The following is a 20,589-nucleotide window of genomic DNA, read 5'->3' on the forward strand; positions in this document are numbered from 1 at the left end:
TGAGAACTGAGCCCTAAACAATTAAAATAGAGCTGCTGGAATAACTAGTGTGTGAAGAAGAAATGAAAAAGGTTAAATATTTGATGGAGTGGTGTCAAAGCATCCCATTAGTATTTTGCCCCCACTTCATGGCTTTTCTGTGAAAACTTGTAAGCTCAGCAGCAGCACTTCAGTAGCACCATGTGAATACATAAAAACATTCTAGTGAAACTTGTGGCCAGAAAATCTACATGAAACTGAGGGCAGGACATAAGTGGAAGAGAAGTTTTAAGTATTTAGAATTCGATTGTTCAAGAATGAGGTATTTTTTTTAGTTTTCAAGACTCAAGCTAATAACCTAAACTTCATAGAATAGAATAGAATCATAGAACAGTTAGGGCTGGAAAGGACCTTAAGATCATCAAGTTCCAACCCCCCTGCCATGGGCAGGGACACCTCACACTAAACCATATCACCAAAGGCCTTGTCCAACCTGGCCTTGAACACTGCCAGGGATGGAGCATTCACAACCTCCCTGGGCAACCCATTCCAGTGCCTCACCACCCTCACAGGAAAGAATATCCTCCTTATATCCAATCTAAACTTCCCCTGTTTCAGTTTGAACCCATCACCCCTTGTCCTGTCACTACAGTCCCTAATGAAGAGTCCCTCTCCAGCATCCCTAGAGGCCCCCTTCAGATACTGGAAGGCTGCCCTGAGGTCTCCACGCAGCCTTCTCTTCTCCAGGCTGAACAGCCCCAACTTTCTCAGCCTGTCTTCATATGGGAGGTGCTCCAGTCCCCTGATCAAGCTCCCTCAACTTCCTGGTAGTATCCACTCATGTCTAACTACTAAATGGACTAAATGTCCAACAACTGCTAACTTTTATAGCCCGAGCTATCCACACCTTAGCAAGGGAACTTAGATTTAAGAGTTGCTGCTGCTGAAGTGTACTTATATAGCCAAAGACAGTTTGGGAGCTGAGTAAGTGTCCCAGTCCTGCAAACAGATTATAACCCCCCAGAAACTCATCTGAATCAGAAGTGAAGTCACACTTTTAAGCTGTGGGGTTTTTTTTCACCTCATATCTATAGGTCAATGTAGGAAAATAACAGGTCTACTATTAACTGGAGTTTATGGAGCAAGGATTGGGCAATAAAGATGACTTTTGGCAGCCCTCATTCCTGTGCCAGAAGGTGGTGGTTCTGTCCTCCACACCAGGCTTTTGGGACATAGCCAAAACTAACATTTTGATCTATTACACGCTATTCTTTGGATAAGATGCTATAGATTTGGGTTCATTGCTACAGATTTCACTAAACATTTTGAAAACAGATGGGGATAACCAATGCTTTCTGGCCAGCATATCCTCTATCACACAACATGACTGCAATATACCTTCTGTCAACAGAAATAGGATGTCAATGCTGAAATCTATTTTACCAGCCACTGCTGGTCATATCATAACTGCCATTCATATGACAGTCTCTTATCACTGTTGCCCTACCTTTACAAATGGATTCCCTCAAGAGATACATGTATGATTTCAAACTTCATTATAGACTATAGAGTAAGCAGAGTCCTTATTCTCTCCTTTGAACTACCTGCCATCTCATCTTGAGCCAAGGCAAGTAGTCAGCATGTTAGCTGCTTAACTTAAAGTAACTGCGAAAGCAGCCTAATCTGTTTCCAATGAAACTTCACAAAGCTTGGCAGTAGTATTTTTATATATTACTTTTAAAATCATAAAATACTAATAACACTTTTCAAATGGCATAGAAATAGCTATGACAAACCAAAATCAATTATCATGGAACAAAATGCTTTGCTGACAAGTAAACTTACTTTGTGGTTTCTTTTTATGCTCCACAGCAGGGCTAAGCTAGAAATATCTTTCAGCAACACAATAATTTTGATTATTTTCAATTAAAAATTATAGAATCATTTTCTCACTTTACCTAGCTATACTGAAAACAGAGGCACAAGAAAATGTTCTAAACATGACTTTCTTGTTTGATAATTCTATTTCTACATTTCTAGATTAAAGTCTCAAAAATACCCCAAACCAAATGAAACATTCTTTAAAAAGAACAGAGTAGTCATCTTCCTGATGGCGCACAAGATGTCTCTTCTTTCTTAGTTCTTTACAATTACTTTTTCACAGGAGGAGAAAGGTATCACAAAATATGAAGCATAAAAGAAAGGGACAAGAAAATTGCATCACAAGCAAAACATCTACATGATTTTGCTGGGAATAGTGGACCTAATGCACCAAGTAGCATTTGAGAAGCCGGAGTTCACACTACCTTCTTTTTAACAGGCATTCAAATGAAACAGCATTTTCACAACTGGAAAGTATGCAGTTTGTTCTATGCTTCTTTCCATGTGTTTCTGTGCCTCCTCTCTAGAGAGAAGTCTAAAACTGAGATTCAGTATAAAACAATACATGGAACACCATGAAAAAGAATCAACTGCTTGCCAACATCAATAGAATGAACACTTTTTCAGACCAATAAAAATGATATTTGTGTAGGTTGTTATGTTATTTTAGATACCTTAGGGCCTGATTGTGCAGTTAATTGGATTCAAGGAAGTGCCACAAAATATAGGTGGTATCTGTCAATAATAACTGTTGATAAAAGTAGGGAGATGTTTTAGAAGTAAAAATACAGACTGGGTATTCCAGGCATGTTTATTTTTCTACTGAGAATATAAAAATATTTATCTACTTTTCTACCTCTGTAGCAGATGTTGTATCATTTCTGATTAAAATTGCTTGCCAATAATAGGTTTCTCTCAGGCACAGATTAAAATTAGCTTCTACAGATAATTCCGCAACCTACAAATTTCCACTGCATTTGCAAAATATTCTTCCATATTTTCTGATACAAATAGGTAGACAGATACAAATAGAACATCACGAACCGAAAGCCAGAAGACACAAGTATTCTGAATATTTTCTGAGAGCTCATTCATTTAGAGACCCCACTACCTGTGGATAATTTACGTTTGCTCATTCCAGTGACTCACTAACCTCAATAAAGACTCATGGGTCTGATAGATGGGATAAGGCAAAAAGAACAAGCTTCCTGAGCACACCAGATGAAAAATTTATAATTTTAATATCTTTATATTTCCATATTCTATTATATGTTCATCAGAATCTGAAGCACGGAATAGCAGTTACTTTATTTCTTTACTGCCTCCAGGTATATGCCAAGGCATCAAGCTGATAGGTTGGTTCATAGAACACCAGCTCCCTTATCACCCCAGATAATTTATTTATGATAAGAATCATGTGTTTTCCCAGTAAGATGTTGACGCAATATGACTGCCTTTTCAGTTTCATTTTTAAATGAATACAAATATTGATAAAACATCATTCCTTACATAAGAGCAAATGTGCCATACAAGGAGGGTTTTCACTGATGAATCCTAGGAACAAAATAACACATTGTCTGATTTACAACCCAATGAAATATTTCCTCAATATTTAAGGTATGAACTGCTCAGCAGTTCAGACCTTTCACTTCCACATTAATTAGCCTATTCAGAATTACCTGGAAGTCCTTTACTATGCTAAAGAGTGCTGTTTACTTGGCTTAGCTCCTGAAGAAAGGGCACAGAGGCTGTATTTGGAACTTAAGTTTACAGAAATGCACAGAAACATCAACTCCACGCATTAAACCGTAACATATAAGTTGGTTCTCCGACACGACAGGATGCACAATACATGCATGTGGTTGTGCCAGATGTTATACCAATACACTAAGCCATGTGATGGAAGAAATCATGGTGTTAACTAGAGAATGTTCCTTGGGTAGGAAGATTCCAACCTAGCAACGGTTAGGTAGTACTGTGGTAGCACTGGGTGATGTATATCCTCACCTATACTCAGACTAAACCTTGTACAGTATAGAACTTTTTCAGACCAGAATTGGTGCACTTGGAGCTTTGGTTTGTACCTAAATGACTTAGCAAGAACAAATTCAGTGATAACAAAATTTCACAGACATCCTGAAAACAGCAGAAGAAGGTTCAGTGTTATATTCCAGGACATAATTACGGCCCTGAAATATTTTCATTTAAAACAAATAAATTATGAAGAGGAATAGACAGAAATTGCTCGAAGACTTGAACATCATATGAAAAGCTAACTATAAAGAAGAAACCTTGCCAGCCGTCCAAAAATGATGTATTTGTTTGAACTGGTGATTTCAGTATTTAAATTTCAAAATCTTGAAGTTTCAAAACATCTAAAACATTCATTCTGGTAAGCACAAAACCGTGACTTAACCAAGAACATTACTAGGTAGCTCCATCATAATTAGCAGTATACTTTAGAAGCACTTAAATACAGGTCATAATGTCCTTACCAGAGATTAATCCCAAAAGATGAAATGCAGTATTCTAGGCAGCAAGTAATTTAGGATCAAAATCTAGCAAGGAAGGACTTTGAACTGCATGCAAAAGAGAAGCAACAAAGTATCCCCAAATCTTACCATATTGTTGAGAAGGTATGAAAGTTATGAAGGCTTGTTATGTGCAGAACACTGTGATCAAACACTTTAACACTCTTACATCTTTTTTTATTCCTAAAATCTGAGTTAGTTGCATGAGACATTCTACATCTACAGCAACCAACCACCATACAAGAAAACGTATACTTACAACACCCAACTAACCGGAATGTTTTCTTTTTGAACTTCAAACACAACTTATGACAGTTTCAGAGTCTCCCTCTAAAGAAAACTGTAAAATCCATCTGTTCTGATGAGCAAAAAATAAATAAATAAACCCCTAACCTTTTTCACATTCTAAGCATGTCTGTTAACTTTCTCTATTAACACTCTTTGGATAGAAATAGCATATAGAATGCGCAAGAGCTAATATTGGAAAAGCTAAAGAAAAGCTGTAATCAGATTTTGAAACAGACAATATAAAGCATTGTAATTAACTGGGTTGGAATAAAGTGGTCTTTATTAGTGCAAATGAGCTCATCTGCTCTAGGAATGAATATTTCACAATCTAATCCAGAATGTATTGACATCAGCCAAACATTTACATTTCTTCCATGGACAGATTGTTATTGACCTTGTGATGTGACATATCTACTGTCACTAAGCTACAAAATGGGAATCTCATCCTGCCTCTCCTCTTTTATATACAGAATGCAACTAATTTGTCAGCATGCCAGCTTTAACTAGCTGAGATGAAGGTAAGCTAATTTAATAGGAACTGTTCAATAGCTTCGACCCACCTGACACTGTCAGTTAAGGCAGCTCCACATTGCAGTGTCTTTCATTATTTCCAGCTCCTTCTTCAGACTACTTGAACAGCAAGTCAAATAATATGCTTAGGAGTCAATAGGCCTGACTTTTTCTCAAGGACATTCTTTTGATGCCAGGAGCTGTCAAGTGGGAAAACACATAGCGTGAAGGTGAGAGGATACTAATTAAATATACATAGCTCTGGCCAAAGAAGAATGAGGCACAGCTTGCTATCTGAAAACTCAGTTGCCTGCTTGACTGAGGTCACAGCTGTTGACTTGTACAAGTTCTTAAGTTGCGGTCTCAGTATGAGACATTTTAACACTCTTAAATACTAGACAAAGGCTACTTTCAAAGATTCTGTGTACAGTTACACATGCTTTTGTAGTTTAAAGACAGGCATAATAGAATCTTTATTTAAGTTCAGCTAAAATGAAAATGTATCTTTTTTTCTGTCTATCTTTGATATACTATAGTATTTCCTGAAGCCATGGAAGAATCTATGATTGTTACAATACGATAACTACTCATTATGTCCATGCAGAATGGACTTTTTTAAGGCTTATTTCACAGAATAGCATTAAGTTGGCTATAGTATAGCACAGTGAACAGGTAATGGATTTGCACACATGCATTTGGATTATTTCAGAGACATGAGCCTGCATGTTCCCATCCATGCCAAACACTGCCAGGCCATGAAGCTAATAAAGGCATTAGAGGGCCCAACATTTTCTTCCTTTCCCTCTGCTTCCTTTGATTGCTCTCATTTAGTTTATATTATTTAAAAGCAAACTTTCTACTTTCCAGAGCTAAAATTTTATTAATTTTTCCTAGAAGTGCTGTTGGACATAGCTGCATCCAAGTGTTTTATGGGGTTCCCTGAATGGTGCTACCCTGGACTCTTACATTGACATGGCTCTGTGCAGCACTGTACCAATGTGGCAGCGAGCATCCCATTCATGCAGTACCTTAAATGAGTTAATTTACAGAGTCAGAGTTTATTATGACTTACTGGCTTGAGCACTCTGCCTTCTGAGCACAGCTACACTGCAGGTGGACTGGAATCTCTGGATCTGCTCCACAAGGACTGGTCTGGGAGACACTTCACTGCTGTGATGCAAGTGTGACCTTTGAGATGAACAAATATAAGCAATAGTTAAAGATTTGAAACATTTTTTACCTATCCATAAGACAAAAAATCCAAACAGAATTAATGGTATCTGTTTGCACTCTGAAAGACCACATCCAAAATGCTATCAGAAGACTATCATTTTGACCTGAAAGTTGTGGCCTTTATTTGTCTTTCCATCTTGCCAAATGCCACTCTGACATTCAGAGTCTTACTTCCACCCTGCTATGTATGACATGATTTGTGGGTGTTTAGCCTTTCACAGACACCTGGACAGACACAACCTACATCCACAAATGCATCTGTGGTTTTGCTCACATATTTGTGCAGGAAGAAGAGATTTTGTCAGGCAGTTTACATGTTATGAGGACTATCCCTCCCTTCAGACTCAAGGGTAATCAAAATCCACATTATCTGTAAACGGACAGATGAGGAAGTGCTCAAAATTGAGCATTTATGAGAGAAAAACTATGCAAATTAACACATTTAATAGCTTCATAATTTCACACTAAAAAACTAAGCATTTCAAACTCAAATTTACTATTCCTAGTACATAAATATAACTGTATACCACACTTATTCTTTATTGTTTCCAGCCTCTTGCAATTTTATCAGTCTGTGATAAAGGAGAGAATATTTTCCTAGAAACTAAAATTCTTCCTCCCAGTATTCCCTGCTGACTACACAAATAACGTTGCATGTTTAGTTTATAAGAACAACTTTTGCTCATCTGCCATTACAAAGAAGAACAGAGGAAAACAGAAGTTCTTGCTTTCTTTAGAGACTGGACTTGAGCTTCCTCTTCCCTCCACTAGACTCTTTTCTGGTTTGAGAGCAGTAGAATTAAATACTGTCTGATAAATTACTAATATGCCATTTGACTAAGTCTCTTGGAATCTGAAAGCAATCATAAGCTTTCAAGTTAACAGCCTTTTTGCCCAGGTTGTAAATGTATTACTCTCTGAACACATTTATATGTAGGTTGAGAGCAATATAGTTCATACTCCTTAGAAGCAAGATGTAATATGCTATTGCCAAAGGCAAAATCTCCAGCAAGATTAACACATGCTTCACTAGGTCCTGTTTTTCACTTCCGTTTACCTTCGGTTGTATTTTTCACGCTTACTTGGTTAACAGTCTCTGGATATATGCATCAGTCCCTTCAGTTCAGGACTTAGCTGTCCATGGATAAGTAGGCTCCACATGTTTGAGGGATACCCAGCAACTGCCTCACCACGCTGGATTTCAATCTATTCACACAACATTCTCATCAGTTTTACAAACATACTGAAAACAGCAGACACATCCTGCCTCATTGCAATTGCACACTTTCAAACATCTTGGGTATCACAAGGAGACTCCATGAAAACCTTGCTAAAGCAGCTGGTAAAACTAAGCTCTATGGGTTTGGTCTGGCAGCTCAGAAGATACTTCCTCACAAATCCTTCCCCATTCACTGTGAATTTGCAACAGTGTAGTTCTGCTGATTGCAGAGGAATCCCTTATATTTTCAAAAATGTAACTCTTAGCAAATTTTGTCCTTTTGGGCTTAAGCACAGAAGAAATTTGCCTGTGCTTGCTAGTCTCTAACCCTTTAACACACTATGCTCCATACTCTGATGTTGTGCTACAATCACGCGCCCATCCAAAATTACAAAAGAAAAAATATATGCTTTGATCTTTTTCAAACCCATGTATTATCTCTGGAGTATTTCTGAAGCATAGTAACAGAGAGAGGAAATACAAACAGACCCATCAAGAAAACTGTAAGTGACAATAACTTGTGATAGGGGCAAACAGGATGAAGGCAAAATGTTCAAGAAAAATGGTTTGTGACTTACCATTCACCCTGAAACAATTGCAATATATTGATGGTAGATAAGACATGTGAGATACTAAGATTTCTACAAAATATTACAGCAACTTTCTACCCAAAGGCTGTTCTGTAATTAGTGCACTGGAGGCACTGACTCACTTTAAAAAAAACCAGGACCCAGGAAAAAAGAGTTATTTTCCTCCCTTCATTTTTGTCAGGGCAGGCAGCATATCAATGTTTGTAAACTGTTATGTAAGTGCACAACACTACAAAAACTTTGTTAACAATAATCCTATTTCTGTGCACAAAATGCAGATATTAGGAATAACTCTTTTCTAGCCACAGTGCAGAAGCATATACCCCAGTATGGCATAATAATGCAAATCTCAGAACAGCAGCTTTATTATATCTCAGAATCTTGCAGCTTCATGAGCACAGTAAGGGTAGTTTCAAAAATGGCCTTACAAGCAACTGCTCCTGAAGCAGTCACCAGTTCAACGTACTTGGTTACCCCAGCTGATTTGTATACAACTGGCTCAGTCTGTCAGCAGAGTATGTGCATGTCAAAATAATGTTCTACCTGCATTTTGGAGATGGAAAAAATCACCTTTGCCTTTTTTTTGTCAGTTATGAAACAGTAGACCACCTCTTTCTTTTGTCTCATTTGAATGTATACGGAAATATTGAGTATTTTTTTTATGATAAATAGAACTTAATGCATAGCAACAACTGAACTGGAGATAATATTCTGGATAAGAGCAGGAAATGATTCACTGGCTCCACTGAATTGTTGAAAGTGTTTGACTTGCAAGTAGTGTTTATTGTGCAACAGAATGAGATTTTTTATACAAGCCCTGTGCTTGTAATATTGTACTTATCCAGGTCTCATAAAGAGTACAACCATAGCAGTATGGCGTGGGCAAAGAAATGAGCAAAAGGGTCTCTGCTGCCTTAAACCAGTATCCTAGGGCTGCTCTAGAGGGAATCTTAGGGAAGTTATACATTTGCCTTGTACAAGTCATTGATCAGGAACAGATCCAGCATACAAATAATGCTTTACTATCTTCTTTTAAACTGAAATTTTAGAATGGGCCATATGCTCACAGGAGCTTTATGTAAGGTTTTCTAATTTTTCTGGGTACTTGAATGTTTAGTGAGATACCTAGAATTCAGCAGAGTGACAAAATATTGAAGAACTCACAGGTGTTGCATTTCTAGCTAACATGTTCAAACTTGGCTCAAATTTGAATCAAGAGGATTTCCATCATCTATGTTGCTTTCATATAATCTTTCATAAAATTTGCTAGTGAGGTGCCCATTTTCAAGAACTCTAATATGCAATCACATTTGTTTCTGTTGTTTGGGGAGGGCATTGGTTTCGGGAGACTGTATTCCAAATTATGCAATATATGAAATTATGCTATTGGTAGTGTATACATTAAGAATTAGGGTCATCTGTAGGATCAAATCAAACCTTAATTTCCAAGGTTAGGAGACATATTGTATAATAACTTATCATTGCTAAAAACAAAGAGAAAGCAAAATATCTCAATCATTACATTTATCTATAGCTTTTACAAATTACCATTAAAGCTGTTGCTTTATACTTTTAAACAGCAGTGAAAATTTGCATTCACACTAGTTCTTAGGAACATTACTATTGTGCTAGTTTAAAGGCAGAAACTTCAAGAAGCAGACAGCTTCTAGGCTGGAGGTTGTTATGTCACTTGAGCAATCATGTTACTTCTCACTAGGGAAAGACATTAATGATGATCTGATTCCAGCCCTAACCATTCTATGATTCTATGATTTGACCTGTTCCAAACTGACATTTGTATGAAACTGAGTGAAAGCAGGTTCTCAGTTCATCAAGGAAAACTGACTGCCAACAGCTGATGTGGATATAACATTTTGTTATGATCTACAAACAGACCACCAGTACTATCCATCTGCATGAAAAGCAGCACTTTCAACTCACCTCCACTACTTGGTTATAGAAATCTAGAGTACATTATAAAGCCATTTGATCGATCTGTGGTATTTAGAGAGACTAAATATTCCACCCTACTGGCCAAATAAAAAACTTAGATGAGAAGAATTTTGAAATCATATCTGTGCTTACTACCCCAGTGCTGGTCTGGTTCAGGCCATGTAATTTTAGATTGCAATACTAAACTTTAAATTAATGAATGAAACTAATGACATAGTTCTCCAACAAGAAGTTATAAAAGATCATGTTACATGTATTGATTTAAGAAAAGATATGATGGGGTATATAAGATAATGAACGGTATGAATCAAAACGCACCATCTCATCATAAATAATCCGAGAGTTAATGAAAACTGGGAAGTAATTATTAAAACAGACCAATTTTTTTAATATAATACATAATTAACACATAGAACTCATTGCTTCCAGGCATCATTTAATGAAGATGTTTATGGGGCTGGGGGGTTTTAAGCTTTGCGTGAGTAATAAGAAATTTCATGTATAATCCAGAAGGCATACTCTGCTCCAAGCTAAAGACCAGGGATATAAGTTAAAAGGCAAGAATCAAGAAACAAAGCAGACGCTTCAGGTTTAAAATTGACTAAACCATGGATATGTTGCTGTGCACTGTATCATTAGAAGTCATGAAGAGATGCACTTAGGTAATTTATCATTGCATTAAAAATACTTAAAAGCACATTAAAAACACTTCTATTTAAGGTAGGGAGCAAAATGACAAATTATAGCTCACTCCAGAAAGCAGATTATTACAGGCTTCATGTGTCAAGACCTAGAAACACCACTGATAAAATTTCACCTTTTCTGTCTGAAATACAGCACTTTAGAAAGCACTAACAGGAACTCAAACAAGATCAGATCAAAGAGCCCTCAACAGCAACGACCTGTCTGTCTCTGTGTGGAAAAATTTATGGAAAAATTTAGGAACAGAACAACTCCCATTTGCATGGAAATGTTACCATCATCCATCAGTTTGAAGCTAAAACGTTTCCTGAATTCCTGAGGCTTTTCTCTATCTGGCAAACCTGCATAAACTTTCCCTGCAGGCAACTTTCAAGCCTCTTCTGGAATCCATGTATACTTTACCTATACGTACCATAATAGTAAACAAAAGATTGCTTTTTAAGAGAAAGATCCTTTTCTATGCACAGATATTTCCATTTAACTACACTTCATTTTAAGAACCATTCTATGATTTAAGGGCTGTATCTCAATTAGAATATGCAGTTACATAGTATTTTCCACTTCTTCAGGCATATACGTTATCCTAACATTTTGACCTCATCTGTAAAATCATATTCCCCCAAAATGCCTTCATTTGCTCTTAGGACCTGAGGTGGACATAATGAATTGATGTAAACAGATGCAAAACAGAATTTTAGAAATGTTGAACAGTATGTTTTAACAAAAGCATTTGACTATTTTCCTAACCAAACAGATCAGGTGAAATAACTGCCACTGATGCAGACATGGTTTATTGCAAGACAATCTAATCATAAAAACAAATCTAAAACTTTGTGTAAAACAGGAAAACAAGTATCTTTTTTCTAGCATGAATGATTTTTCTGAAGTATCTTTAGAAGGTTCTGAAACTACATAAAGGCTTGTTTTGAGAATAAAAGCACTCTGGAATGAATGGTTAAGTTCAGATCACAGTTGAATGACAAGAAACAGAGGCGAAGACTGCACATAGGTATGGATACAGCCAACACAAATCCACACTGCACTGCAAACACAGAAATGCTGTAGATGCACAGATTTTGTAGAGTGCCCTAATCATTAGCTACAGCTGGAGCTTTTTTCCTCTCTTTGAAGATACAAATATGCAAAATGAAACAGCTTCAACATAGATTTGTGGATATTCTCTTTTAAAGCCTAACCAGTTAGACTAATATTTGAAATCTGAACTTGTGTCTCCCCAGTCCTTATATAGTGCTCTTATCATTTGGATATTAGGAACAAGCATCATCATCATCATCATGAATTTACAGTTGCATCCAGCTCCTCATTTCTTTTTTCTTGCAAAAAAATTGAAGATAAAAGGTGTAAAAGATCACAGTTTTTCTTGTGTAAAGGAGATCATAACACAAAAGACAACTAGAGGGAGAAGCTCATTTTACTTGGAAATGGAAGTCACAGTTAGAATAGATTTGATTTGGTTTCTTTAACTTCCAGTTTGGTTGCCAAATAAATAATGAAAATAATTTGCATAGCACAAGGACAGATTCTCTCAAAGTAAGAAGCTATAAATATCAGCAACCAAAAGCTATAATCTGAAGAAACAAAAACTGGACTGAAACCCATAGCTATAGATCTCCACTTCAAGAGACCCAGGCAGAGGTTTAAGACTGCAGGAATTCCTCTAGTTTCCATGGATGGGGAAGGAGGAGAACTGAGAATATGGTAATAGGCAAAGCATTTTGTGATATGCAGATGCTAAGAAGCTAATTTCCATCTGACTTTTTTTCTCCACTGGGTAATTACACCCTCCCTAGCAGAAGTTTTTTGTCTGTTTGAAAGCAATAGCCGGTTCTCTGTAAGCAACCACTCTGTAGAGCAGGACAGGGGGGAGGGGGCCTTGCAAAAATTTTTTGTGCTGTAATTTCACTTCAAGTGGCTACTGTAATTACAGCTTACATTTGGCACCTACATTCTACTAATCTAATATTTTGCTAACTCATTTAAGCTATAAGAGGATGGAAAATGAGTTTTAGGTTTCTGTAATGTAATTATTACCTTTTATAAAAAAAACCACCAAAACTATGTACCCAATTAGTAACTAATGAAAACTAATTTCTTTTTGGTAGCTGGTAAAAAAAAAAAAGGCGTAATTTCTGTCTTACAAATTTTGTAAATTACCTGCTGTACATGAGCAATTTTTCTTCCCCTCAGCAAGTTTTGTAAGTACTTTTACACAAATAAACATCTAAATTCTATAATTACAAATTAGAATCACTGATTACATGTATTTACCATAATTACATAATTAGCAATAATTATATTAATTATACAAACAATAGGCTGCATTGACTAGCAATGAAAAACAAGAACATTCTCATGTATAAAAACATGCTTTGAGCTAGGAAAAAGGGATTTTATCATTAGCACTAAAACGCAGAACTAAAACACAGAGCAACACCACTGCAGTGTACCTGGATTTGTTCAAGCACAGAAAACACATTTTAAAATGATGATTACAAACATGATGAAGCATACTGGGATACATATATCCTAAATAACATGCAGAGCTAAGGAAAACACAGTAGATGGGGAATACATTAGGGATAAGGTTTTCTTTTTTAAAAGCACCTAAAACCTATTTTCAAGAGCCTGACCCTGTGACTGCATGATCAGTTTAAGCTGATTGTACTATGGACTGTCACTGAAAGGTGCCAACCTTGCATTTGGCACTGCTACCCTTGTGCACATTCCCACCTTTTCTCTTTTGTTGACTCTGGTGCTGGTGTGGCCACTGAGCTCAAATATTCATGGTGCCAACTATTTTTATTCAGCCTTTTTAGTTTTCTGCCAACCTGCTCCAGATTATCCTATGGCTGTAGAAGCCCTGAAGCTGATGCTAGATGGAAGACCAAAACTCTCTTTTTGAGAAGCAGCATTATCTTGGACCAAATGAAGCGGACAGTGAAGCTGCAAATTTAGGTGCTTAAACTAGATAAACATGGTAGGCAAAATCAAGGAAAGTATGGATGATAAAGGCACTGTAGAGACACCCCACTGCACATCAGTCGTACACAGAACCTACTGCATGCAGAGTAAGAGGAGGTACCTGGAAGAAAGCTAGAGACACATACATTTCTAAGGGAGTTTGAGCTGTGACCAAAGAATGGTCACAGTTAGTAACCACATATAGAAAAAGTATTTTTAGTCTCCACCTTGTAAGTAATAAACTATAGTTACATCTGCAGTGCTAACTATGTCCATATTGAGGGAATGAACCAGAGACTGCAGCCAACTCGTGCAGTGGCACTGGGTTCCTCTGAGCCTCACATCATGGGGTTCAATCTTTTCATGTGTGGGGGATGTTTTTGTTTTGTTTTTTTTTTAATGAGTATTGACTGAATGTAAGGAGTGTGCAGCAGCCCACCTAAAGAAACGTATCTATAACCTGAAACAAAACAAAAGGTAAGCTTTATGTAACTGGTGGTATAGCTTTGAGCACATAAGCTTCTTTAGAGGATAAAGCTTGCCACCTTGTCCAAGAGAAGAGAAAGCCAAATTCACATCAGCCTCCTCCAGAGTGCTCAATGGGAGAAGGCCCTGCAGCAAGTGATTCCCAGAACCATACCCGTGTTTGAGAGAACATAGAGAGAAAGCTAATTAGTTTTAAAAGAGAGCTCATCAGTGAATTAATATTTATGCAACACAGACAAACAAGAGACCAGGAAATAGGGCTGAATGGGGAGGTAAATTAATTGACAGCATAGTCATTCCTATTATGTTTATCAGAGTTGTAGTGACTAGCTTTGGTGTCTGGGGACATTTTTTTATCACAGCTTTGATGTTCAGGAGCCTTGGCTTAGTTAAATTGTTTATCTGCTTTTTGTTGAAAAATGAATTGCAAGTATAAGACTAAGGTGAAGGAGCATAGTGTGCTCAGAGTGCTGAGGGTGAGGAAACACTGGTAAGTCAATACAGGCAGCTGCTCTCAGGGTTTCACTAAATCCATGAATCTGTATTTTCTGTCAGACAGGTGAAAAATAATTCAGACCAAAAATTGTCGAGTTAGCTGGGTTAGACTCCTCTGAGGTCAAAAATACATGTAGTTTTGTCAGCGTGACACTAAACTCAAGCTCACGGTTTGGAAGATGCCATGCTAATATCACTCAATCTTCTGAGTTACAGGATGTGGAGCCATGCTCAGTTCTCAGCTAGTCTAGGGATCGATGTCCTGTCATTCATTCTTGTTTCCCAAGAAAATGTGCCAGGGATACCAGTAAAGAAATCATGAGTGCTGATGTTCATTTAGGTCAAGGAAACAGAAAAGTGTATGTGTCGAATGCGTGAGGCTCCCCAGAGCAAACGAGTCAGCAGCTGAGAAGCAATGTAGGCAGGAGCAGTCAATTATATACATAAAGGCATTTTCTCTGTTAAGATTTTGATACGAAATAAATTATCTAAATATTAGTTGCTTGTTATGACATGTAAGACTGTATGTAAGTCAAATTGTTGCTTAATATAAATTCAACATGATTTTGAGCACAGGCCCACACAAATATTATCTGTATGTTACTAAGGGGTCTACCTATACTCACCTGCTTTAATGTCAAATGATCCCTCCACCCCAAAAAAATCCCAATATTATGATACTATGCTTATGACATTAATCTAAGGATTAGCAGAATAGCAGGACCACAGTTTGTTTAGTGACTAGAGTACCTAGACATTAAAGATCTAAACACAGAGAAGGTCTACTAGTTCAATAAAAGGCCAAGGCTTCTGGAGTCCACTAGGATACATCTTGCTCATTATCTGTTCTAACCCTTATTCCTCAAAACCACAATGAGTTGCAGGTAGAGCGGTTAGTGTTTAGAAATTTAGCTACAGCAGTCTGACTTGAACACTTTAATTATGCTGTTCTCATGCTACCTTTGTATTTAGTGAATGACAGCACTGGTGAAGGTTTAATGAGCTGTGAATGACTATACAAAATGTACAGGATCACAAAACCTGCTTCTGGTAATTTACATGAACAGTTACATTTAAGTGCCAGAATCTGTCATGATCCATTGTTAATATACTCTGTATGTTCCTTCTTAAGATTGGTTGGAATATAATTATTTTCAAGTCTCCAAGCTAAAGCTGTCCATTCTGGTTTTCCTTTATCTGAATCATCCATTGATACACAAAAAGCCTGTCTACGAACATCAACTCCCTAGAGGTTTTAACAGTTAAAATATTTGATACTTTCATACTTTCCACCTAACCTGAGGTTTTTTTAAGAGTGAATGCTCTACATTTCTGTTTAAATCTCAGTAATACTGCTTGTGGATTTGCAGAGTGCCAGCATTCCCTGCTTGAATACCTGTAGGCACGTAGCACTGCTCACAAACCTGATAAAGGCTCTTGAAGAGTGAACCAATGCATTACCTTACCTTGCACATATATTTGATACTGTGCTTTTTCCAGCAACCCAGACTGCCAGAGCTTTTACTCTTTGCACATTGTAACTCCGAACATGCTATTTCCTGAATGCAGTATTTTCTCTGAAGACCACTGTTATTCTTGCAAAGAGTCCATATCAGATATATAACACTGCTTACCTTAGGAGACTCAAAAAATGTATCTCAGAGGGACACAGATTAACACAGTAATCCTTTAAGACAAGTCAGATAGTGTTATCTCATTATTTGTAGTTATTCACTGACAAAGAACTCTTCATTTTCTATATACTTATCTGCAATTCTATATCTACTTATAAACAGTGGCTATTTAATTTAAGAAATTCTTATTATTAAGAAATCCTCTGTTTGTATCTCTGTCTCAGCTCAGGATATTACTTGACATCATCTATTCATTAATTACATAGATAACCAAAAATTACCTCCCACATTAACAAGGGAAAACTGCAGGAGACAAAGAAACCAGAAACAGCATTGATGTATATTCAATAATTTCTTTCCTGTTAAGGTACTTTCAGAGTATAAAATTTTGTTTAAATATACATGAAAATGCATCAGGAAAAATACTTCATTTTTAGCCTTTTATATATACATACATGGGTGCTATTACTATTAAAGGATCTATTTCTGCAGCCTATAAAATGCTTACAAAATAAATTAGAGAATGACATAACTGCAGTAACATGGCTCATGCTGTAATGCTGACATGGAGGATAAAGCCATAAAGGCTGGGTAATAAAACATTCTTTACAGACAACTGCCAAGCAACAAAAAAATAAATTCTGTAAAAAAAAAACCAAACCCTCTCCCCTTTTTATCCCCCACAGTTCTGCTAGATAATTGTTAAAACCAACTACAGAACTATCAAATAATTGCCTGGAAACGTCATGCAAAGAATCCTTCTCTTGTTACAAACATCAGGTTAATAAACAAACTTTTTACCTGAAATGTTCCTACAAGTTCTACAACATACCTGCTTAATACCTGCTTCTGAAATAACTCAGTATAATCTCAAAGATCAGAAAAACAGGAATTGACGATAGATATTTCTTTGTGCAACAGAAACGAAGGGCACACATCATAAGGAATTCTCTACAGTCTGGGCTGATGTGGATATGGAGAAGTGAAGGTGGGGTTGCTATTCAATTTTCAAGAGATCAATCCAAAGGCTACCATTTTTCATGTCAATTCTACTCATCACTCACTTTATATGGGGCAGAGGCAAAAAACAGGAGAAAATACAGCACAAAAATAATTCACCTTCTGAATGCCTCAGTTTTGTACTCAATGACCTAGTTTGTCAAAATCACACATGCCTATATTTTCATTTTTTTTCCTATGTACTTTAATCATAAGAATTATTGATTGCAAATATTCAGTGTCCAGCGTGCAAATGTGTTTGTCCATGAGCTATTATAAAACTCTGCATCTACCCTGGGATTAACCCCATTTGCTTTCATGTCAAAGCCACATGTTCTCTGGCATCTTTTGCAAATCAAGCATGCAGATCAGTGGGCAAAGCCCAACTAAAATAATACTGCAACTCAGAAGTCGCAAGAGTATAGCGACCTTCCATGCTGTTAATAAGTATGTAATGTTTTCCCAGTTCTGGTACACTTTTTCCCAAGGAAGTATTTCATCAACTTGATACTTCGAAAAATGATAACCATCCTGCTTTATATGAAGCTAGTTGTAGCCTTCTTTCTTTTCTATCTCTATAGATTTCCAGAAGGAAAAGCAAGAAAACCAACCTCAAAATCACTAAGATTTTTTCTCTAAAAGATGGAAAATTAACACACTTGGATGATAACCAAAAATTCCTTCTTGTAGGTTTGTTCCCATTTGGGAGGGAACATCCATCTTTCAGAATTTCAGCAATTCAGGTAATGAGTTTCCTATACAAAGTGCAGGAAGAGTCATGAGTGTCAGTACAAATTTACCAAACCAGTAGGGCCAGCAGGACACAGTAAGATAAGGGATGTTTCTTTCCCCTTGAGCCTCTGTTTAACATACACTCCTGTGTGGATTTGTAATTCTCATCTAGAGCTAGGAGCCTGATGCAGCATTGGTTAAACTGTCACCCTTCTAAAGCCACATCCTCTTTATCTCACCATTGCATCTCCCTTGGTTTTAACAGAACTATTGTTCTTTGTTTAATTCAGAAGACACCACTTGAATATTTACTGAACACCTGGGATAGTTGATGAATAAGTAGATCAGTTAATCAGGAAAGGTTTAAATTCCTCTGAAAAACTACTAATGATGACACTCTCTGAAGACAGAATTCTGCAACAGAATTCCATTAGTTAGCAATCCAATATAACAATCATTCTGATTCCCAAAGGTCCTGATGATCAACATTACAGTATTGCCTTCACTCAGGCATTATTTCTTTATACAGTAATTTTAAGTTATATTTTGTTGCAATATGATGATTTGTTAAAGACATAGCATTTTCCAGGGCTTTATCTTTGGAGGAAGGCGTTAACACAAAAAAAGAGAGAAAATGGTTAAAACCAATTACTGAGAGCCACAAGACTGCCTGAAATGCTGTAGAACTTTCTATTCCAGACACATAGTCAGAGGCAAACTGCCTCTCCTGTATCTCTGTAGTGTCTACATTCATTTCCCTCCTTTCTCACCCCTAAAAAATATTCCAAACAAACCCACATAACACAAACTTATCCTCCAATAAAGATGGGTATTTCAAGCATATTTAAAATGCCTGAAGTGGTAATGTTTAGTAGATGGACTTTATGCTCAATTCTTATATGCATAAAGATATCTCATGAATGCTCTGCTTAAGCTGAAGTCAAAAGGAATTACAGCAAAATAACTACAGTTCTAAGACCTTTCTGAGTTCATCAATAAATCTCTCTTTGATGCTATATGAAGATATGGGGAAGTTTAATCAATAATTAATGTTAATCACATTCAGTCTTAATCAATAGCAGAACTACTACTCTTTTCAAAGCCCAGAGACAGTTCTGTGAGGTACAAAATCAAGTCTAATTTTAAAGCTGTGTATGCAGAAGAGAGTTGTTAATGGTATTATAATTTGTTTGTTTAAAACTACAGTTGTCAAACTCCCCTGTACCCATTACAGACTACTTGAATATTAAATTATTTGCACCTGCTGCAAAAGAAAGCTGGGCTCTTCATATACAGTACAATGTACACGAGACCACAGAGATATAAGTATTCTTTTATCCTTCCAAGCCCACTGAATAGTTTGCTCAGAAATAAGTAGATAGCACCCAGAAACTGGAGCATCTCTGAAGATGAAAACTGTCAGTGGAAGATGTAGAGTCACTCACCTGTCTCCTCTCAAAAGCTGCTTTTATATGTATGCTATGACTTTCTCTTAGCCTCCCCAGGACCACTAGGTCACATTGTGGAGAACAGCAATTTCATTCACTTCAAGTTATTAGGGAAAAGGAAGTTTCTTCTTTAACTTGGGGATCAAAATCTAAGTGCTACGCATTACTCCACCTGATCTCTTGAGAGATGTCAAACCAAGCTTCTATTTCCCTTCTCACTTGAAAGAGGAGGTCACAGTGTAAAATTCAAATATTTAACAACCCTCCAAACAGTGTATTCAGTGCCAGAGGACCCGAGTCAGGGAAGAGGGGTAAACACTACGTGAACTGTGCTCTTTTGAGACTGTTCTCTTTCCATTACAGTTCTCCTATTAGGTGTCTATTTTCACACATTATAAATCAGGTAAATGTTAACCCATTCACACTGACAGCTGCCTATAATGGTACATTTCACAACCCATGCAAAGAAAAGAAGAAAAAACCCTGTTTGTTTTAGCAGTATTTCTCATTCGCAAATGTCGCCGGTCAAAGGACTGTTTGATACCATGTTTTCAGTAGGACCCAAGACAGTGATGTGCTCTGATTTTTACTTGACTAGAATCTCAGACTTGCTTCTGAAAAATCAAGTCTTTATATTTTTAAATGGATAAAAATAGAATTTCTCCCCTGCATTAAGTATTATGTTAATGTAGGAATTCATACTGCAACACTATACCAATATTCTCAGTTTCATCCATTTAGATAGCTGCCTTGAGCTCATATGTATGAAATTAAGCAAGCACATAAAGATTTGTGAGCTCAAGACCTTAAAAACGCAACCACTCTCGAGCAGTCAGATTTGACTGAAATCCAACAGTAAAAAATTCTGTAGCAGTAAATAAGCAAACAAAAGACAGTAGCACAAAATGGAAATTCATGAGCAAGTGT

The 20,589-nt window shown here is 36.8% G+C and overlaps 1 long non-coding RNA gene across 2 annotated transcripts in view; it reads right to left on the reverse strand.

Annotated features, from left to right (window-relative positions):
- Positions 1-20,589, reverse strand: part of LOC133265220 (uncharacterized) — a 109,016-nt gene that overhangs the window by 69,952 nt on the left and 18,475 nt on the right. Inside the window, exons 3-4 of one of the 2 annotated variants that reach the window (XR_009741901.1) lie at positions 6,262-6,377; positions 5,240-5,389 (exon numbers count right to left, since the gene is read on the reverse strand). This is a non-coding gene — a long non-coding RNA (uncharacterized LOC133265220). Of the gene's footprint in view, positions 1-4,227; positions 5,390-6,261; positions 6,378-20,589 lie in introns of those variants that run through there. The other variant, XR_009741900.1, reaches the window with a different exon arrangement.

This window comes from Pezoporus flaviventris, unplaced genomic scaffold (genome assembly GCF_033815535.1).
Source record: "Pezoporus flaviventris isolate CSIRO_AGI_PZ_B2104156 unplaced genomic scaffold, CSIRO_AGI_Pfla_v1 ptg000005l, whole genome shotgun sequence".
NCBI lineage: Eukaryota > Metazoa > Chordata > Aves > Psittaciformes > Psittacidae > Pezoporus > Pezoporus flaviventris.